This window comes from Hyperolius riggenbachi, chromosome 2, assembly GCF_040937935.1.
Source record: "Hyperolius riggenbachi isolate aHypRig1 chromosome 2, aHypRig1.pri, whole genome shotgun sequence".
NCBI classification, from domain to species: Eukaryota; Metazoa; Chordata; class Amphibia; order Anura; family Hyperoliidae; genus Hyperolius; species Hyperolius riggenbachi.
Window position 1 is genome coordinate 46,134,898 of NC_090647.1, and position 21,862 is coordinate 46,156,759.

At 48.7% G+C, this 21,862-nt stretch overlaps 1 protein-coding gene across 20 annotated transcripts in view; it reads left to right on the forward strand.

The window, feature by feature from the left end:
* TENM4 (teneurin transmembrane protein 4) overlaps positions 1-21,862 on the forward strand; it is a 1,797,006-nt gene that overhangs the window by 1,312,451 nt on the left and 462,693 nt on the right. The gene's annotated exons all lie outside the window — the stretch shown is intronic.

A 21,862-nucleotide genomic window follows, 5' to 3' on the forward strand; every position in this document is an offset into this window, starting at 1 on the left:
GTTTGCAGGGAATTCTACATGGAACAGTGATCAGTTTTCACTTGTGACTGAAGATCACATATGGGGCTGAACACATGGGAGCTACGCAGCCATATGTAGCCCTGTATGATATATGTGCTGTTACAGACACGGAGATCAAGCAGATTGAGGGGGCTTTTACTAGCATGTCTACAGTATGGAAGTCTGGAGACATCATACTCTACTATTGTTCCATTAATACTTTTAAATACACAGTATTCTTTAGATTTTTATGCGGAACTCCAAGCTCCAAGTTTTGTTTTTTTCATCAGTCTATCATCACTACACCACAGCGCCAGCGAGGACGGGGGCGGGGTGTAGGGCTGGAGGAGGAGAGGTGCAGCAAATTCCTATTGGCCTTGCGATTGAGGGGGCGGAGCAAAGCGCCTCTGTCTTTGGTCTTATTCGCCTTGGAGGAGGGAGAGGGGGGGGGGGGGGGGAGCAAAGTAGTGTTGAAGACAAATAGACAAGACAAATAACATTTATATTGCGCTTTTCTCCTTGTGGACTCAAAGCGCCAGAGCAGAGCAGCAGCCACTAGGGCGCGCTCTATTGGCAGTAGCAGTGTAAGGGAGACTTGCCAAAGGTCTCCTACTGAATTAGTGCAGGAAGATGGGAGGCTTGGGATTCCAGAACGCAGGGGAACTAACAAACGGCAGTTCTATAATCCAACAGTTGGATTGACGTCTTATCAGTTGTGTTAACAATGGCAAGCAACTTTTTTTTGGTTGTTTCAACTTGTTTTACAACAAAAGTTGTTTGATAATTGTGCTGCATAAAAAATTGCTGTTGAACGTGTGTATGGGGCTTAAGACCCCCGTGATGGTGCCTAACCCTAAGACTTCCCTGGTGGTGCCTAACCCTAACCCCCTTGGAGGTGCCTTGCCCTAAGACACCCCTGGTGGTGCCTAACCCTAAGACCTCCCCGGCGGTGCCTAACCCTAACCCCTCCCCCCGGTGGTGCCTAATCCTAACACCCCCTGGTGGTGTCTTACCCTAAGACCCCCCTGGTGGTGCCTAGCCCTAACACCCCCCTGGTGGTGTCTTACCCTAAGACTCCCCTGGTGGTGCTTAACCCTAACACCCCCCTGGTGGTGTCTTACCCTAAGACTCCCCTGGTGGTGCCTAACCCTAACACCCCCCTGCTGGTGTCTTACCCTAAGACCCCACTGGTGGTGCCTAACCCTAACACCCCCCTGGTGGTGTCTTACCCTAAGAACCCCCTGGTGGTGCCTAATCCTAACACCTCCCTGGTGGTGCCTAACCCTAAGACTCCCCTGGTGGTGCCTAACCCTAAGACTCCCCTGGTGGTGCCTAACCCTAACACCCCCCTGGTGGTGTCTTACCCTAAGACCCCCCTGGTGGTGCCTAACCACCTGATAACCCCTGACGATGCCTACTAGCCCTAAGACCCTCCTGGTGGTGCCTAACGCTAACCACCCCCCTGGTGGTGCCTTACCCTAAGACCCCCTGGTGGTGCCTAACCCTAACCACTCCCCTGGTGGTGCCTAACCCTAACCACCCCCCTGGTGGTGCGGTGCCTTTCCCTAAGACCCCCCCCCCTGGTGGTGCCTAACCCTGAGACCTCCCCCCCTGCTGGTGCCTAACCCTAAAATCATGTTTCTGATGCCTAACCCTAAAACCCCCTTCCCATGCTGCAAATAATGTTAATACAAAAAACAATATTTGACAAAATTAAAACTCTCAAATTGAATTTCAAAATGCTATAAAAGGTTAAAACGATAATTTACAAATGATCATAATGAAAAAAAAAGATATAAAAAGTGAAAATCATATTTTACTAATTATCAAAACAGAAAACGGTATAAAATGTTAAACCATTAATGTACAAATTATCAAAACAAAATTTATTGGGCGCCCTAATTTCTTCTTTGGTGCCCAATAGCTGATATTTTGCATTAGTGACTATGGGGCACCCAAATAGTCCATTAGCCTCATATACGCCCCTTTTTCCTGATTCCCTTTGAACCTCCTTGCAGTAAAACTTTATCTCAAGCTGTCTCTCACTGTTTTCTTGGCTGTTTAAAGAGAGACTGAAGCGAAAATGTTTTGACATTTTTACCTTCTAATTCGCTTCAGTACTCTCATCAGAAGTAAACTGCCGCAGAACGAGCTCTTTAGACCCCCCAAATCCCCGGGGGGCAATCTGGCCAGCGTTTCCTGAAAGAGGCAGAGCTTTCAGCTTTAGCTCTGCCTCTACTGCTGTCAATCACGCCGGATCGCCGCCTCTCCCCCCCCCTCTCAGTCTACCTTCATAGAGAGGGGCGGGGAGAGGCAGAGATCCGTGCGGCGATTGTCGTCAGGAGAGGCAGAGCTGAAGCTGAAGGCTCTGCCTCTCAGCGCAGCAAAATCCACGACCAAGTTGGTTGTGGATCTTTGCACGGGGATTTAGGGGGTTTACTTCTGATGAGACTACTGAAGCAAATAAGGTAAAAATGGCAAATTTTATTCGCTTCAGAGTCTCTAAGTGCTTCCTAAACAGGACTGTATTCCACCCAAGTTGGGTCAAAGAGCTCAGAGAAGCTCTTTTGCCTAGATAACAACAACAAAAAGTTTGTTTTAACTCTTCATGTACTGGAAAACAAAAACAATATGAGACCCTTTTCTTTGCTACTAATGCTCTATTTCTTAGCTGTACTACACATACAATTCATTATCTCATAAGTTTATTTTCGCATCAGGTTTGCTTTAACCATTTAAGCCACCTGGACGTGAGTGTCACGTCCAGGCGGCTGCTGTTGCCCTGCTGCGCGCTCCCGCACCTGTGTTGCCCCCCGTTAGCCCGGAGATCAATTAATGGGAACATAGTTCCTTATCAGAAGCCGCCGTCTTTCTGATGAAAAAAAAAGTTTCCCTTCCTCCTTATGCTTCCTGGAAGTGAGAGCGTTCATTTCCAGGACTAAAATAAAAAAATGTGGCCATCTTGTGGCCAAATAGTAAAACTACATCTACATACAAAAATAGTAAAACTACATCTACATACATGTTTTAATGAAATAAACACACATTATTACATGTAAAATTAAATGTTTACATGTAAAATTAAATGTAAATTTTAATGAAAAAAAAAAAAAAAAAAAATCAAAACAACCATAAATAGTTAGGGTCTGAACTTTTTTAATATGCATGTGAAGAGGGTATATCTGCCCCTGATGATCGGTTTGAGAAAAGGAAAAAATTTCCCATGGGAAAGGGGTTATCAGCTACTGATTGGGATGAAGTACAATTCCTGGTTACGGTTTCTCTTTAAAGAGTCAGAATTGTTAGTATGGGACTTGTAATCATTGTTATTGTGTTGCTATCAATAAACCGGCTCTTCCTCCTGCTGCCTTCCTCACTGCCGCAAATCGTTCCTCGATTATAAGATACATCGGTAGAATAATTCCGCTTTCAGCAGACTCATCAGCATATTCTTATACAGCATAAACAAGCTATGGATATACTCCCCTCAAGGTAAAAGGAATTTTTACAGCTGATCGATAAGTTATATCTCCCAGCCTCGTCCATCTCAGCAACCAGGAAAATTTTATGATTTGAACGGTTGAAGATTTAATGCCAGCACATCCCAATTCGTGTCGGGGGAGGGGGAGAGAAGGAAAAAAATGATTGCCAAAATGCAATTTGTTCCACAAAACAGGAAGCTGTGCTGCCGTTCCATGAAAATAGTTATTGCCGTTACAGCTCTCTACAAACAAAGCTTCACAAGTATCCTAGGATGGTCTGTCTGATGCACAGACTCCATGGATGAGGCAGATTAATACAAAAACACATACTGTACATATATAACTGGTTGATTATACAATCTATCAATCACAAACGATAAGGATCACTGAAGGCATAGGAAGCAGATTGTGTTTCCTGTCTGTATAATCTGTGTTTTTGATTTAAAAATACAAAGACATTCAGAAAGCATGAAGAAAAATGTATCCATAAGCAGGTCTGTGTTTCTGCATAGGCCACCTAGGCGGGAAGTTTTTTACATTAAAAAGGGGCGCAGGGGCAAAAAGAGAAGCGCTTACTGTAATATCCTACTCCAGTGTTTCTCAAACCTGTCCTTGTGACTATCCAATGGTGCATGTTTTACAGGCAACCTCACCTATGCACTGGTGGGTAATTTGTGTCTCAGCTACATGGAATCCACCAAGCTGAGATACTAATTATACTAATTAGGTGAGGTTGTCTGCAAAACATGCACTGTTGGGGGGGGGGGTCACATGGACAGGTTTGAGAAACACTGGCATACTTTGTGGAATACCAAAAACAGACAGGCACCTCTCCAGTCCCTATTGAACTCTGCTGCCTGTCTCATCCACCGCTCCTCTGATATTGCCCCTCTCTGCCAATCTCTCCATTGGCTCCCTATTACCCAATGAATGCAATTCGAACTCCTAACACTATCATACAAAGGTCTACATAGGCTATCCCCTCCATACATTTCCTTATTAACCTCCAGATATCATCCATCCCGGAACCATCGCTCCTCCCAAGAGACCCTCGTTATCCAGCTTGGTCACCTCCTCTAACTCCCACATGCATCCAGGACGTCTCACGAGCATCACCTCTCCTTTAGCACTCTCTACCACAGTCTGTCAGTCATGTTTCGAGCCTGGAAATTTTTAAACGTACCCTCAAGGCACACCTTTTCAGGCAAGATTATAATTTGCTATAGCTAGAATTTAAAGCTCACTACTCCCCCAGGGGCTCAACCTGCAGCCGCTGAAATTCCTGGTGGAGATAAATATCGTTCCCCTCTGAGTCAAAGCAACTAAGAGAGAGAAGTAATTTGGAGTCTGACTATCGCCAGCACCCGAATTACACTGATAATCCCGCTGCGCCCCTATAGACATAATAACATTACGTCTAGGGTGGTGTCTAGGTCAGGTGCTCTTTTTTGCCTTAATGTATAATCTTCGTTCTCTTTAAAGCGGAAGTTAACTCTTGCACCGCACACAATGAAAAGTCTTAATTGCACATTTGATTGCTGGAGAAATCTGTGCTTGTTTAGGCTACTTTCACTCATGGTGCCTTGCAGTTGTCCTGCAGCATGAGAGCCTAGGGCAGGACAGTTGCACAGCATCATGTCCTATTCTCCACACCCTGCACCAAACCGTGCTGACAGGGTGATTCACGTAGCTCCGCCCCCTGCTCAGTGACATGCTCCCCGCTGGACAGAAAGCACGTCACTGAAGTTCCGTCACACTGCGGATGCACCGCAACCACAATCGTGCATTTACACTTACCTGGTTGTCATTGGCTTGCATCCTACCTAATAATCCTCAAGTGTCCTTGCATCCTGTCCGTGTGTCAGTGCTTTTGTGCTACTGCGCATGTCAAGCACTGACAGCCGTTGGGACAGGATGCAGGACGGGCTGGCTGGTGGGTGCATGCGGTGGGTGGGCGCGTGACAGGTGGGTGCACGTGCACGCGACTAGAGATGGCTTGAACCTCCGATTTTAGATTTGCGAACCTCGAACACGAACTTCCGAAAAAGTTCGGGTTTGCGCGAACTTTCGAACCGCTAATAGACTTTAATGGGGAGGTGAACTTAGAAAACTAGAAACATTTATGCTGGCCACAAAAGTGATGGAAAAGATGTTTCAAGGGGTCTAACACCTGGAGGAGGGCATGGCGGAGTGGGATAGACGCCAAAAGTCCCCAGGAAAAATCTGGATTTGATGCACAGCAGCGTTTTGAAGGCAGAAATCACATTTAATGCTAAATTGGAGGCCTAAAGTGCTTTAAAACATCTTGCATGTGTATACATCAATCAGGGAGTGTAATTAGAGTACTGCTTCTCACTGACACACCAAACTCACTGTGTAACGCACCGCACACAGCTGTTTGTGTAGTGACGGCCGTGCTGGACTGGAGCGCACCATGACGAGAGTGCAGGAGATGGTGGCTTTCCAGCCCATATAGTCGGGCTGAGATAGCTCAATGACAGAACAGTGACTGTCCAGCTGATCAAATTTGGTCTGCCCACAATAAAGCAACGACCTTATTATCGTGGGTGTGCCCCCCAACACACTCATATAGCCGGCGGTCATTGCTTTATTGTGATACGCAAGCCCCTTCACCGCGGCAAGGTAACGATCACGAAGGGGAATTGGTACATGTACATGCCTTTTGTTTTGTTGTTGCACAGAAAAATTAGGCAGGCATGTTGTACACGCACCAGAAAGATTATTATAGCAGCCGCTGCTAGCAGCGGCCTTAAAAATTCAGGAATCCACCTGGAGTCCTTGACCCTGTTGGAGGTGGCGGAGAAGGCAGTCAAGCGGCCTGTAGGCAGAGATGCTGTGTGGGGAGCGACTTAGTCTTGGGGCAGGCAGTCACACGGCTTGCAGGCATAGATGCTGTGTGTGGGGACTGACTTAGTCTTTGGGCAGGCCTGACGGTGATTTGCAGACCACGTGGTCAGATGGACCCTTGACCCAACGCTGTGCGCCAGAGATGTCACCACTTGTCTTTTAACATCATGGTACAGTTTGGGTATCACCTTTTTTGAGAAATAATTGCGTACTTCCATAGTGTCACCATAGCGTGTAAATCCCCATAGACTTACATTGCCCTTGCATCAAGCTGCGGGTGGGGGGGGGGGGGGGGCAGGGGGAGAGTACCGCAATGAAAGTGGTAAGTGTGAAAGGGTCTATGCGAATTTTCATGCGAATTTTCATGGATGACGATGTATGCGAATTTAACCATGGCAGTGCTGGTGTGCTTTTCCATTGTTTCTATGCGAATTCGCATGAAAATTCGCATACACAAACCTCATGCGAATTTCCTATCAAATACATTGTATGCGATTCGCATAGCGGTGTGCGGTATGCGAATTCTGATGGTTCTGCCATGCGAAATTTTTATGCACAGAAAAACGCAAAGGAATCCTGACAAGTGGAAACAGTCCCATTCACTTGTATTGCTATGCGAATTTGCATGCACATTCGTGATAGTGGAAATGGGCCCTAAAGAGACTGGAGGAGTACTGCCAGGGTTCTCTCCTCATACAGTAAACACTGAGGCTTAACCCCTTCATCGCTCCCTTTAGGATTTTCTAATGAAGAAATGTGTTGTCCATAAACGTTATCATGCTGTGACTAATCTTTTAGAGCAGAGAGAAAATTCTGAGTTTAGTTACGCTAAGCACCCTCCTTCCACTAGAGGGCTTCCCATCCAGAGCAGGTGTTGTTGTGGTGGAGCGGCTTGCAGAGGTCACACCTGATATATAATTCCTGGCAGATGAGTCTCCTGGCTGTAAGGTTTATCACAGGTAAAGGGGGTGTGAGTTTTAGTGGCCCTTCTTAAAGTTTTGCTAGGGGGCCCCACGATTTGTACATGTGCCCCTGGTGGAAAAGTAACATTTTAGAAAGAAGTAGGCTTTTTGTTACCCACTATTGTCTATTTTGCACTCTGTACAGCGCTATGGATGGTGCCACATCAATAAAAGCTTAAAATTTATAGTAATAACCTGCACATTAAGCTGAAGTCGGAGTACTTGGAAATCTGCTGGACTGGCGCGTCATCGGCTTTCCTAATCTTTTGCCCCAGAGATCTCTGCGGCTTTGCTGGATTCTTGCATCATTAGGTCACTTGTTTTCAGGACTGTTTTATTTCCAAGACTAGAAGTGGAATTTGCAGGCTGGCATGTGATTAATAGCAGGGCATCCACCTGCTGGCTCTGAGGACTAGCAGAATTCCAGATCACAGGCAGCAGGACCCGTACGGAACGCAGGCCCGGATTACAGAAACAAAAACACTCACTGCCAACAGGTTATTCACATTTTTGAAAAGCTTACCAGTGTGTTTTTTTAATGATTTTATTTGAAAACCTTATTTTACAAACTTCTGTAATTGTTATGCATTTCTATAGCGCTGAGAGTGGGAGTGCTGGAGGAGCGGAGAGGGCAGGTTGGGAAGTATCTCTGGACGAGATGCTGTAACGCAAGAGTATCCCTTGCCTTATCCCGAAGCGTCTCAGGTTCCATACTTACCTGGGGCTTCCTTAAAGGGAACCTAAACTGAGAAGGATATGGATTTTGACTTTTAAAATAATACAAGTTGCCTGTCTCTCCTGCTGACCCTGTGTCTCTAATACTTTCAGCCACAGCCCCTCAACAAGCATGCAGATCAGGTGCGCTGACTGAAGTCAGACTGGATTAGCTGCATGCTTGTTTCAGGTGTGTGATCAGCCACTACTGCAGCCAAAGGGTTCAGCAGGACTGCTAGGCAACTGGTGTTGTTTAAAAGGAATCATCCATATCCCTCTCAGTTTAGGTTCACTTTAAGCCCCCTTAAAGAGAACCAGAGATGAAGCACCCTCTTGTATTTTACCTTATAAATCAGTGGGAACATGACAGTAAACACCTAATCTGCTTTTTGTTTCATTGTTCTCTGTTTAATCTGACTGTTATCACCTCTGATAAGAATCCCCGACTGAGCACTCAGTCTAGCTTTGCTACGGAAAGATTATAGCTGAGTCTGTCTTCTCTGGTGTCTTTTCAAGCCCAAGCCTGCCCCCTTGTAGCTCTGCTATAATGACTCAGCTATAATTATTCCCTGCAAAGCCAGACTGAATGCTCAGTCCGGGATTCTTATCACAGCTGATAACAGACACTTTTAGCAGTGAGGATGAAACAGAGAGCATGGTAAGTGTTTTCTCTAATGTTCTTACTGATATATTGTGAGGAAACGCGGAAAAGCCGCCGCGTGTGCCAAGAGGCAGGCGGCTGACTCCGCGTCCTACGCGGCGGTTTGCTTGCGTCTGGTTGTGTGGTGGAACGCGTAAAAGCCGCCCCATGTCCTGACAGCAAAGCGGCTGTTTGCATGCAGCAGCATGTGCTTGGTGTGGCTGGGTCTGTTAGTGCATCTAGGCAGATGGAGAGCTATGCTCGCGCGGGCCTGAATTCAGGACCTTTATACCTGCAGAGGAAGTGTCAGCTGATCAGGAAGGTCAGCTGATTCCTGCAGGACTCATGATTGGCTGAATGGTTCGAGCGGGGCAGCAGAGTCCAGCAACTATATATTCTGCTGCTTAGTCAGTTGCTGGTTGCCTGTCGTTGCAATCACTTCGTGGTAGCACGCAGACCCTTATGGCCCGTACTCACGGGCTGCAGAAGTGGCCTGTCGCCAGCACACGTGAGCGTGCTAGCGACAGGCCGGCGACAGCTTCTCGCCAGGTCCCTCCGCGTACACACGCGGAAGAGGGACCAGCGGCGAGGCGGAAGCTGTCGCCGACGTTCCTCCTCCCCCCGCCGGAAGCTCCATATGATACAATGGAGGTTGCTGTCGCTAGTCCGCGTACTCACGCGGACTAGCGACAGTTGCGGGGGAGGTGCGGCGGCGACTGGCGAAACTTTCAATCGCATGGCGACATGAGCGGCGGGCGACAGTTCGGGGTGCGCGCGCGTGCGGCGGCCCATACTCACGAGCGACCTGTCGCCGCAACACGCGCGCGCCGTGTGTTGAGGCGACAAAAGTCCCTCGTGAGTATGGGCCATTAGTCAGATCCGAAAGTGTGCCGGGATCAGCTGGAGCTGTAATCCTACACTTAGCTAGATTCTGTTGATAGTCTAAAGTACTAGTTTGATTGTGATTATCTGTTATGACTTTCTGCCTGTCTGACTACACTGCCTCTGTCTTCTGATCCTGTACTTTGTTTGTCTGTGAGTTGCCGACTTGGCCTTCCCGACCCTGAGAAATATCTCTATCGCTAGGAGATAGTTCATGCCTGTATGTGCTGGGCACCTGCTTCACAGGGCCAGCTCTGTATCTGCTGGGCACCTGCTCACAGGGCCAGCTCTGTATTTGCTGGGTACCTGCTCCTCAGGGCCAGCGCTGTATTTGATGGGCACCTGCTCCTCAGGGCCAGCACTGTATGTGCTGGGCACCTGCTCCACAGGGCCAGCTCTGTATTTACTGGGTACCTGCTCCTCAGGGCCAGCGCTGTATTTGCTGGGCACCTGCTCCTCAGGGCCAGCGTTGTATTTGCTGGGCACCTGCTCCCCAGGGCCAGCACTGTATGTGCTGGGCACCTGCTCCTCAGGGCCAGCGCTGTATATGCTGGGCACCTGCTCCCCAGGGCCAGCACTGTATGTGCTGGGCACCTGCTCCATAGGGCCAGCTCTGTATTTGCTGGGCACCTGCTCCCGAGGGCCAGCGCTGTATTTCCTGGGCACCTGCTCCTCAGGGCCAGCGCTCTATTTGCTGGGCACCTGCTCCACAGGGCCAGCTCTGTATTTACTGCCCCAGGGCCCATCCTGTATTCATTGGGAACCTGCTCCTCAGGTTCCTCAAGCTTGTTACTATTCTTTTGTATTCTGATCTTGTACCTTGTCATTCTGATACCCTGTTGCCGAACCTCGGCTCGCTCTTAGACTCTGCATCTGAGTCCTGATTCTGTACCCCGATATTTCTGATACCCTGTTGCCGAACCCTGCTTGTTTATTAGTCTTCGCCTCTGCGTTCTGAATCTGTACTGTATTTGTCCGTGAGTTACGACCTGGCTTGCCTGACTTCGAGAACTGACCTTACTGCTAGAGGCAGTTCCCAGATCTGTTAGTGACACTCTCTCCTAGGTAACGTTCTGTCCTTCCTACGCTCCGCCTGACTCCTCCCCCGGGAGAGTCCAGGCCTTCGGAAGGAATCTGTATTGCTGCAGTACTACATATTGTACGGCACTTGTTTCTGAGGCTTAGTCCTCGAGGTATTACTGTTGCACCAAGCACTTACACTACCTAGGTGTTCAGAGGTTAGCGTTATATCGGATTATCGGTGATACTGCAGATCATCGATAATCGGGTATATTCTGCATTCTCGGTGATACTGCAGTTCACCGGTAATCAGACCCTCTCTCTGCTACACCGATCGTGACATATATATGGTAAAATACACAAGGGTGCTTCATCTCTGGTTCCCTTTAAAGCCGACGGGGGAGCCCACCTGGCTACGCACGCAACAAAGTGCATCTCGGCCAAGCTTTCGGGCAGCATTGCCGGTGACAGGAGCCACCCACAGTGACAGCGAGGGACCAGTGGCCTTAAAAGGAAGGTCCGAGGTAATTAAAAAACAAAAAACTACTTACCCAAGGTTCCTCCAGCCCCGGCAGCCATCCTGTGCCATCGCCGCAGCTGCGCCGGGGTCCCCTCCGATGCAGATGCCGACCTCGCCAGGTCGGGATCTACTGCGCTGCCACGAGAGTTGCTCAGGGTCGCGCTGACGTGGTCTGGAGTGTACTGTACAGGCCCAGTAGTTCTGCACCTGCGCAGAACATTCCAGATGATGTTAGCACGACCGCAAACAGCTCTTGCGCAGTTTCTGTAGATGCCTGTCGGCATCTGCAGCGGAGGGGACCCTGGGCCACCGGCTGGGAGCGGAGATGCTGCCAGGGGCTGGAGGAAGCCCCAGGTAAGTGGATTTTTGATTTTTAATTACCTTGCATCTCTCCTTTAAGAGGAGTAGTTCTGCGCCTGCGCAGTTCACCACGGCCCACGTGGCCATGATTCTCAGTGGCGCATTGCGCAGCCGCAGTAAGGCCGACCCCGCGGTCGGCCTGAATACCGGGAACGGAGACCGGGACAGCGGCGGGGAGCAGAGCGATCGGCGTGGGACAGTCGGCTGCAAGGGGCTGGAGGAAGCCCCAGGCGAGTAAAGCTTATTTTCACTATTATAGCCCGATAACTCCTTTAACGAAGCCCCAGATAAATATGGTATCTGAGACGCTTCTGGTCTCAGGTACACTTTAACAATAATATGATTGGTTGATGAAATCCTGTTTACAGAGCAGCTTCAGTCACAACACAACACCTATCGCTGTAACTCGCTGGTTTAGCTCGAGCAGAGATCCCAATTAGAGTTTTAGCAGGCGGTTGTGCTGGAACCAAACTGTGAGCGTTTTGCTGTGCGTAAAACAAAAGCCCCCTTTCTATTTCATGTGAGGCTGCTTATCCGTCATGCTGCTGCCTGGTGCACTCTGCAGAAACTATGCAATTATGAGAAGAGAAATGATGTACACAAAACAGTGCAGCAATGTTCATTGCCCTACTTTTATTTTCAACTTTGGATGCACCTGGGTTTGTGATAAAAGTGCACATGGCCATAAACAAAACCAGGTCACTGCTTTGCATAATAAGTTGAAAAGTGAGTTTTAACTCAAGGTAAAACTATTATTTTACCTTTCATAACGTTCTGTTCCCTGTATTAAAAAAAGAAAAAACTAAAGGTGGCCGCACACCATACAATGTTTAAAGTTTCTTTTCAATTCAAATACCAGCTAATCAGGGCTGGTTCTAGACTTTCTGCTGCATGAAGTAAACTTTGGAGGATGCCCCACTGTGTATGGATGAAACTGGGCGCAGGATACAGCCGATAAACGGCTCATGCAATTCCTGCACAAGTCCCGGTGCCGTTAATTACTATTCCCCCTCCAGGTCCATGTGGGGAATGATGTAATTCGGCTGCCAGCTATTGCTATCTGTTTACCCACTTGGGTCTGGTCTTAACCACACCCCTTTTAGAGAATTAAAGCGCACCCAAACCAAACATTTTGTTAAATTCAAAATATTTAGTTGCACCACTCTGACACATACAAAGATAAATAAACACTTCTTCAAGCCTATGAGCATTTCAGTGCATGCTTTTCACCCTTCTCTTTTCAGAACTAGGGTTATACAGGTGGCAGCCATTACTTCTGAGCTTAGTAGGAGGTTTTAGATCATGGGTGTGTTTGTCATCAGCTACCCTCCCTCACAGGGGTGTGGTCTATGTGAAATCTAACACAAGCTGAGATCACTTCCCCTGTGACATCATCAGTAGCAGCCTGTGTTTTGTTTTTGTTTTTTATCTCCTCCACCAGTCTGCCAGAAAAATCCTGGCAATATGAAAGGAAGCGAGAGGTTCCTGCAATATGTAAAATATTTTATATTTGTCATCACGCAGCTGAAAAAAAGGCTGCTATTTATTATTATAAGTTAGAAAATAGATGTTATTTCTGAAATCTTGTATTTTTAATTTGGGTCCACTTTAAATGGAGTTAAAAACATCGTCTGATTGGACAGTGATGCATACAATGCACAATTTTTCCAGAATAAAACACAGTATACATTACCTCTTGCTATGCTACTATCACTTACCGGTCGTACAAATCCGACAGGCTTTGGACTAGTCCATCTCCTCATAGGAGATTTTCAAGTATTTCTTTATTTACAAAAGTACTTACTGAATGGCAGGTTCTCAGTCTAATGGCCAAAAAAGTATTCAAAGAAGTAGGAAGGCTGGCCAGCATCTTTGTATAGATCCTTTCCACGGAGTGTTTGTGTATAGAATAAAGGAGCATCATGAGGAGCATGGAGAATCCATCATGAGGAGATGAGCTAGTCCAACAAGATCTATCTGATTTTTCATGACAAGAACAGAAATTAACCATTTGTAGCTTGTCTCAGATCAGTACATAGTGATGTTTACAGGGGAAAACGTTATGTGATCATAACTGCTAGACTAAACAGGAGGCTTTCAGTTATGATTTAAATGTGTCCATGGTTGGAGCTGTCTTGATTGGGTGTGGCAAGGCATTCCAAAGAGTAGGGGCAGCATGACAGAATGCTCTGGCTCCAAAGGTTTTTAGGTGGACTCTGGGGATGGTCAAGTTATCAGATCCTACTGTAAGTGACAGCAACATGAGAGATAGGTAATTTATAGTGCATTTTATTCTGGGAGAAATTTACATTTATATGTACTGTATTTTTCGGACTATAAGACGCTCCTGACCATAAGACGCACCTAGCTTTAGAGGACAAAAACCAGGGGGAAAAAAATACTAAACCTGGTGCATCCATGGTGAAGGGGCATTATTATTATTTATTGTATTTATAAAGCGCCAACATATTACACAGCGCTGAACAATAAATATATACAATGATACAAGGATGACATACATAGGGTTATACACATAGAACAAAGTTATACATACAAATTGTACAAAATACATGATCATGCCATATGGGCTGGTTAGGTAGGCCCAGTAATACAAGTACAGACTGTCATAGGACAGGAGCACATGATCCTGTAGATTACACTAGGGAGTGGAGGACCCTGCCAGAGGCTTACAATCTAAAGGGAGGGGTGGAAACACTAGGGGGGCTGTTAAATATTCCTTAGAGAGTTACTGTGTGGTAGGAGGTGGGTAGGCCATCATAAAGAGGTGGGTTTTGAGGGCTTGCTTGAATGTGTTGAAAGAGGGAGCAAGTCTGATGGGTGGTGGAAGGGCATTCCAGAGGGTGGGGGCAGCTCTTGAGAAATCCTGCAGGCGGGCATGGGAGTGTGAAATGCGCGGGGTGGTGAGGCGAAGGTCGTTGGAGGAACGGAGAGGGCGACCTGGTGTATACTTGTGAACAAGCTCCGAGATGTAGGTAGGGCATGTTTTGTGCACAGATTTATACGCCAGGCATAGAATCTTGAAACTTATCCTGAGACGGATAGGGAGCCAGTGCAGGGATTCACAAAGGGGAGATGTGGATGCAGAGCGGTGCGAAGAATGGATGAGTCTTGCAGCCGCGTTCATCACTGATTGAAGGGGGGCAGTGCGTTTCAGGGGGAGGCCAGAAAGGAGTGAGTTACAGTAATCAAGGCGGGAGATGATGAGGGCATGGATGAGCAGTTTGGTCGTGTATGGGGTTAAGAATGGGCGGATCTTGGAGATATTACGGAGGTGGAAATTGCAGGCTCTTGTGATGTTTTGGATGTGTGGGATGAAGGAGAGGTCAGAGTCCAAGGTGACACCCAGGCAGCGGGCCTGGGAGGTAGGGAGAATGGTTGTGTTGTCGATTGTGAGGTGGAAACCTGGGATGGGTGCAGCAGCATGGGGTGGAAAGATCAGGAGCTCAGTTTTGTCTAGGTTAAGCTTTAGGAACCTAGCTGACATCCAGGAGGAAATTGCTGAGAGACACGAGGAGACCTTGTTTATGGTGGTGGCTGAGAGATCGGGGGTATGGAGGTAAATCTGAGTGTCATCTGCATAAAGGTGGTAATTGAAGCCCAGGGAGGAGATAAGCTTGCCAATTGAGGAAGTGTATATGGAGAAAAGAAGGGGGCCTAGAACAGAGCCCTGGGGGACCCCAACTGAAAGGGGGGCAGGAGTTGAGGAGGAGCCATTGAAGGAAGTGGTGAAGGAGCGATTGGATAGGTAGGAGGAGATCCAGGCCAAGGCAAGCCCATGGATGTCCATGGACTGTAGTGATTGGAGGAGGAGGGAGTGGTCAACAGTGTCAAATGCTGCAGAGAGGTCAAGGAGGAGCAGGATGGAATAACTGCCTTTGGCCTTGGCAAGGGTAAGGTCGTTGACCACCTTGGCGAGGGCTGTTTCAGTTGAGTGCGCAGGTCGGAATCCAGACTGTAGGGGGTCAAGTAGGGTATTGGTGTTGATGTATTGGGTAATGCGCTGGTGGACTAGGCGTTCGAGGAGTTTAGAAGCATAGGGAAGGAGGGAGATTGGGCGGTAGTTTGAGGGTAGGGATGGGTCGAGTGAGGGTTTTTTCAGCAGGGGAAGCACAGTGGCCTGTTTGAATGCTTTGGGGAAGATGCCTGTGGAAAGGGAGAGATTGAACAAGGAGGTGAGGACTGGGGCCAGGTGAGGGAAGTGGGGACGAAGAGTATTCGCGGGTACCGGATCACAGGGAGAGGATGTGGGGGGGGGGGGGGGGAAGCCAATAGCAGCAGGCTGACTTCATCAATGGTGGCAGGAGCAAAAGAGGCGAGGGGTGGATGAGACAAGGGAGCCGCTGGGAGGGAAGGCAAGGGGACAACCTGAGACGCATTGGTAAGGGAGGGATGGAGGAGGGAAATTTCATTGCGTATTGTTGCAATTTTAGTGGTGAAGTGGTTGGCAAGGTCATTAGCTGAGAGGGAGGAGCTGGGAGGGGGAGGAGTGGGGTTGAGGAGGGAATTGAAGGTAGCAAAAAGCTGTCGAGGGTTGGAAGCTTGGGTTACAATCAGTGCTGCAAAGTACCTTTGTTTAGCCTCAGAGAGGGCAGTGTGGAAGAGTAACAGTTTGGCCTTGTAATCTAGGAAGTCAGCATTGAGATGTGATTTCCTCCATTTCCGTTCGGCTGCTCGAGTTTCTTTCCTGAGGTTACGTGTGTGGGTGTTGTGCCAGGGTTGGGGGTTGGGGGGCTTGATAGGGCGGAATATTGAGGGGGCAGCTTGATCTAAAGCAGATGAGAGGGCAAGGTTATATTGTGCAGCTGCTTCATTGGGGCATGTTAGGGTGGGTAGGTGGGAGGAGAGGGAGAGAAGGGGACTTGCTAGGACATTTGGGCTGAGATTACGTAGGTCTCTCTGCCATCGACCAGGCTGAGGGGTGGGGAGAGAAGTTGTTGGTGGGGAGATAGTGAAGGTGAGGAGGTGATGGTCAGAGATAGGGAAAGGTGCGATGTCCAGGTTGCTGAGGGAGGTGGACTTTGAGAATATGAGGTCAAGAGTATGACCAGCGCGGTGGGTGGTGGAATTTGTGTGCTGAGAGAGACCAAGGGATTTGGTGAGGGAGAGTAGCTGCTTGGCAGCAGTGGAGATAGGCTCATCGATAGGTAAGTTGAAATCCCCGAGTATGATGGTGGGGAGGTCAGATGACAGGATGTGGGGGAGCCAGGAGGCCAGGTTGTCCAGGAAGAGTGAAGTTGGAGCAGATGGGGGTGATATAGGACCGCAATGATGGCTGGGAGAGGTTGGTACAGGCGGATTACATGGGCCTCGAAGGATGAGAAGTGCAGGGAAGGGGGCGGTGATAGGACCCGGAAGGTGCAGGGTGCGGAGAGAAGCAGACCCACTCCTCCTCCAGACCTGTTGTCAGGTCTGGGGGTGTGACTGAGATGCAGTCCCCCATAGGAGAGAGCAGCGGCTGCGGTACAGTCAGAGGGGGTGAGCCATGTCTCTGTGAGGGCAAGGAAGGTGAGGGATTTGGAGAGGAAGAGCTCATGGATGGATGTGAGCTTGTTGCGGACAGATCTGGCATTCCATAGACCACAAAACAGAGGGAGAGAGTGCCTGGGGGTTGTATGGATGGGAATGAGATTATTATGGTGTGGTCTGCGGATGCAAGAGGAGTGTGGAGGGGCTGGAAGGGGGTTGGCTGGGAGTTTGGGGACCAGTGGGGGTCTAGGAATGGGTGGGTTGAGGATGGAGGGAGAAAGCACTGGAACCAGCTGGAGAAGCAGGTGGAGGAATAGCATGTGGTAGTGGTGGAGGGGTGGCAAAGGGTTGGTAGGAATATGGTGGGTGAAGTGTGGGTGAGCCAGAGAAAGGACTGGGGGGGAGGGGTGCATTACGTTGTGTGGAGAGGAGGCTGGCAGTGGTTTGGACAGAGGTAGATGTGTAGAGAACGGTGGAAGATGCATGGAGTAGGAGAGAGGAAGCAATGTGTGTGAGGTTTGGATAGTGATCAGGAATGCAGGTGAGGCTAAAAGATTGAGGAAGTTACCTTGGTGTAATGCTGATTTCTGCTGAATTGCTGTTGAATTCTGGTAAATTCTGGTTAATTTCCACCCTTAGAAGACGACCCTTAGAAGACGACCCGAAGTCGGCCGGCCCGACTACCAGACCTCCTGATATACACACAGCATCAGAGCAAATGAGTAATCAGGATGGTCTGGCAGACGATTTGCAATTAAGCAGGGGGGAGGGCCACTATAGTCTCCTGCAAATCAAACAAGCGTGTAGGTGTTACAACTTTGTTTGAAATTACAGATAGGCCAGCAGTGTGAAACAAAAGCCAGAATTTCAATAGCAAGTAGGCATCTTGTGGATTATGCCCTTTGTACCCCCTTGTACCTTGTGTTGTCCTGTGTCCCCATGTGTCCGTCTCTGTACTCCTTGTGTCCTCCTCTATACTCCTTTGTGTCCCCCTGTCCCCCTATGTCCTCCTCTATGCCCCTTTGTGTCCTCCTCTGTGCCCCTTTGTGTCCCTGTGACACCTCTGTCCCCCTGTGTCCTCTATGCCCCTTTGTGACCCCCTTGTGTCCTCCTCTATGCCCCTTTGTGACCCCCTTGTGTCCTCCTCTATGCCCCTTTGTGTCCCCCTGTGTCCTCCTCTGCATGGACACAGTACAGGGAGTCCCCGACATTGCAGCAGGTTGGAGTTTAGTATTGGCAGTGTAACGATCGGTGTCAGCACGCAGAGAGAATCTGATTATTGGTGATCTGCAGTATCACCAAAAATGCAGATATATACCTGATTATTGATGATCTGCAGAATCACCGATAATACAGATATATTGCTAACCTCTGGACACCTGTTGGTATGTGAGTGTTTGGTGCAACAGTAGTACTTTGAGTAATGCACCTGCCGGGCAGGTGATAATAGACAGTAAAGAGACACTGCTCTGAGAGCACAGGAACCTTCCAGCAGCCTGAGACTCCTCAAGGGGTGGAGTCAGGCTGAAGATAGGGAAGGCCAGAGAGTGAGTGACACCTGAAGGTGGATGTCACTATCTGGTCTGGAGACTATCTCTTAATATGAGAGATAGCTCTCGAGGTCGGGCTCGCCAGGTCGGCAACACACTGACAGATAAGTACAAAGACAGAAGGCTGATTCGGTATCCAAGGCAAAGCAGGGTCTGGCAACGGAATATCAGATATGCGAGGTACCGAATCAGAAGACAGAGGAGTAGTCAGAAAAGCAATAAGTCATAACAGATATCAAACAATGCCTAGTCTGGGTGCGAGGTCCGTGGTCTCAGCACCCTGGAACTAGTCTGAAGAATAACACAGATGGTAATACAGTTCCCTGATCTGGGTGTGAGGTCCTTGGTCTCTACACCCTGGAACTAGTCTGAAGAATAACACAGATGGTAATACAGTTCCCTAATCTGGGTGTGAGGTCCTTGGTCTCTACACCCTGGAACTAGTCTGAAGAATAACACAGATAGTAATACAGTTCCCTAATCTGAGTGTGAGGTCCTTGGTCTCTACACCCTGGAACTGTCTGAACATAAACAGAATAACAATTCAAGTAATCTGGCTCAGTGTGAATTCCCAGGTCCTCCTGGTTTAAACACACTGTTGGATCTGACTGAGGTCTGAGTGCTTCCACGTAGTGATCACAACGGCAGACAACTCGCAACTGGCCAGCAGAAACTATATATGAAGTAGTGCTCTCCAGCACCACCCCTAATTGCTCAACCAATAGTATCCTGCTCAGGAGTCAGCTGATCGGCGTGGTCAGCTGACTCTCCCTGCCTAGTATAAGAATTCTGCCTCTCAGCGCGTGCGCGTGTATTCCTAAGTCTGTGTGCACTAACAGACCCAGCCACACCAGACACACGCTGCCGCGTGCAAACCGCCGCGCTGGACGCGGAATCAGCCGCCTCCTCAGTAGCACACGCGGCAGCTTTTCGGCGATCTCTCACAGGCAGGCATTCACAAGTCAGGAACTCCCTGCATTTGGACTATAAGACGCAGTGACTTTCCCCCCCACTTTTAGGGGAGAAAAGGTGAGTCTTATAGTCCAAAAAATACAGTATGTATTTTAAATGTTAAAATGTTTGCATTAGTGGTTCTTTAATGTTTTGTATTGCCTGAGTGGAATGAATGAGCGGTGCCATAATCCATCTACAGTAATATTAATTCACCTTAATCAAATAAAAGGGAGAAGCACAGCAGTGCCCGCAGGAGCAGCAAAGCACCACAGTGTTTAATATAGTGAAGAATTTTCTGATTATAATTGTGCTGTAATAAGCAGCGTGCTGACTGATTGACAAGGAGCAACAATTAGCCACAGATCTCTTTGTGGTATTTATACATCTCCATTATGGCCTGCTACTGTCAGGGCCGGTTTAAGCAACAATGGGGCCCCAGGGCAAAATAAACCTGGGGGGCCCCCAACAGATACCCCGGAGCAAAAATTGGCATTAAAGAGAATCCGAGGTGGGTTTGAAGAATATTATCTGCATACAGAGGCTGGATCTGCCTATACAGCCCAGCCTCTGTTGCTATCCCAAACCCCCCTAAGGTCCCCCTGTGCTCTGCAATCCCTCATAAATCACAGCCACGCTGCTGACAAACAACTTGTCAGAGCTGGCTGTGTTTATCTCTATAGTGTCAGTCTGCTGCTCTCCCCGCCTCCTGCAGAACTCCAGTCCCCGCCTGCATCCCTTCCCTCCCTGCTGAATGGAGGGAAGGGACGGGGGCAGGGACCGGAGCTATGCAGGAGGCGGGGGAGCAGCTAAGACTGACACTACAGATGTAAACACAGTATCGCAGCATGGCTGTGATTTATGAGGGATTGCAGAGTGCAGGGGGACCTTAGTGGGGTTTGGGATAGCAACAGAGGCTGGGCTGTATAGGCAGATCCAGCCTCTGTATGCAGATAACATTCTTTAAACACACCTCGGGTTCTCTTTAACCTCCTTAGCGGTAACCCCGTGTGTGACACGGGGTAAGCCGCCGGAGGGTGCCGCTCAGGCCCTGCTGGGCCGATTTGCTTAATTTTTTTTTTGCTGGACGCAGCTAGCACTTTGCTAGCTGCGCCAGCACCCCGATCGCCGCCGCCGCGCGCCCGATCGCCGCTATCCGGTGCGGCGCGCGCCCCCCCCCCCCCCCCCAGACCCCGAGCGCTGCCTGGCCAATCAGTGCCAGGCAGCGCCGAGGGGTGGATCGGGTCTCCCAATGACGTCCCGACGTCGCTGACGTCGGTGACGTCATCCCGCCCCGTCGCCATGGCGACGGGGGAAGCCCTCCAGGAAATCCCGTTCTTTGAACGGGATTTCCTGATCGCCTATCGCCGGAGGCGATCGGCGGGGCTGGGGGGATGCCGCTGAGCAGCGGCTATCATGTAGCGAGCCCTCGGCTCGCTACATGATAAAAAAAAAAAAAAATTAAAAAAAACTGTTGCGCTTCCCCCTGGCGGTATTTTTCATACCGCCAAGGGGGTTAAGGGACCTTTTTTGCAGCTGGTATAGTCAGGGTTTGAAGCCCCAATCAGTCGGAGCTCCACATTCTGGCTACCCCAGCCTGCATGGGGGACAAGGGGTTAAAAAGTTTCAGGAGGGGGGACCCCACATAATTAAAAAAAAAATTCCCACACTCTAAAAAAAAAAAAATAGGAAAATAGGAAAAAAATCCCAGGGATCTTCATACAGCCATACTGCGGCTGTATAGCGATCCCTGTCCAAAGCGCTGCGGCTGCGTATGGACCCCCTGGAAACCCCGTCAGGAAATGTATTGCTCTTTCTTTTGATACATGAAAAAAAAAAACTAAAAGTGACATTTACCGCATTTAAAAGTATACTTTTTTCCTTCGAAACTTCAAAAACTATAAGGTCTTTTTGAAAAATTGTTTTTTACTGTTATTCCCAATGATCTCCTTAACATAGCCTGCAAATTTAGGGTTTCTAGAATTTAAGGTGGATATGCTATTAACCATTAAAGTCGACTGGTTTTGAAATGTGTATTTTTTTTCCTTTGAAACGTTAAAATCGATTTTCTCAGGAACTATAAGGTCGATTTGAAATTTTTTTTTTCCTCTTGTAGCCACTGGGGGCCCCTACAAGCTCTGGGGCCCTGGGGCAGCTGCCTCCTTTGCCTCTATGGTAGCGCCGGCCCTGGCTACTGTTACACTTTCCAACTGCACCGATAATGGGAATTAGTCACTTGTAAAGATACACATTTGTGATGGTTCATTCACTCTTGTGATCTGCTCACCCCTGCGGCGCTGCACAGACCACACCTCTCACAGTCATAAGCTCTGTAAATTCCCTATAACTCCCTGACTCCGGCCACCTCACTGGGCTAATACAGGGTATCCTCGCTGTAGACATGCCAACCTGGAGTACTCTTCCTC